This window comes from Tigriopus californicus, chromosome 6 (genome assembly GCF_007210705.1).
Source record: "Tigriopus californicus strain San Diego chromosome 6, Tcal_SD_v2.1, whole genome shotgun sequence".
NCBI classification, from domain to species: Eukaryota; Metazoa; Arthropoda; class Copepoda; order Harpacticoida; family Harpacticidae; genus Tigriopus; species Tigriopus californicus.
Genome location: NC_081445.1, coordinates 976,058 through 976,869, shown reverse-complemented (window position 1 = coordinate 976,869; position 812 = coordinate 976,058).

Below are 812 nucleotides of genomic sequence, written 5' to 3'. Positions count from 1 at the left end.
ATTTCGCGAGAAGTAAAAGTTAGGGTTGCCATCACAGCCGAGAAGTTTCTCCACTTCAATGTCTCTCACAACCATCTTGCAGCAACACCCACATTCATGGGCCAGGATTACGCTAGTGGGAACAAAATTTACGCAGAAAATCAGATTCTAACGTTGGAAACCTTTATTGGAATAGCAGGGTATTTTTTGGCGAGTTTTTTTTTCTTTTTTCCAGCCATAGAAACTCCCTGAAGTTTTCAAGCGCATGCAAGCACAAAAATCGCCGAGAAGTGTCGAAAATTAGCGAAGGAATGTCCTCTTTTTTTATTTTTTTGCCACAATCATTTGAGTCTGGTGTGCATAAGTCCAATTTTACGACAAATTGTGCCTATTGGATTTATGCTCGTTGGTGTGCCAAATCACAACCTAAAGGCGTGTTAAACAATTCATTGTTACATTTGTTATGCTTCGTTACATAAGATTTCAAAGACCGAAATCCGAGAGCACCCCAAGTGTTCAAGATTTGAAGGTGTTCAAGTAGTTGTCAGTTTTGCTAATGGTGTATGCAACTAGTTAGCCCGTGATCATTGTGTGTTCATGTGTTCTTAGGTGTTGCATTCGCTATGCTTGTGTTCAAAGTTCATTCAGAACTTTATGATTCCATTGGAGCAACTACTTAAGTGGCAAACAGGCTTGTTGATATATGCCAGTTTAGTTGCCGAGATTATCTTTATTCAATCAATTTTCTGCTTGACGATAGAAGTGGAGCAGCTTTTACACGTCGACCGTGAGGTTATCAATGAACTGCTTCTAAAAACTCAGCAGCTCAACCT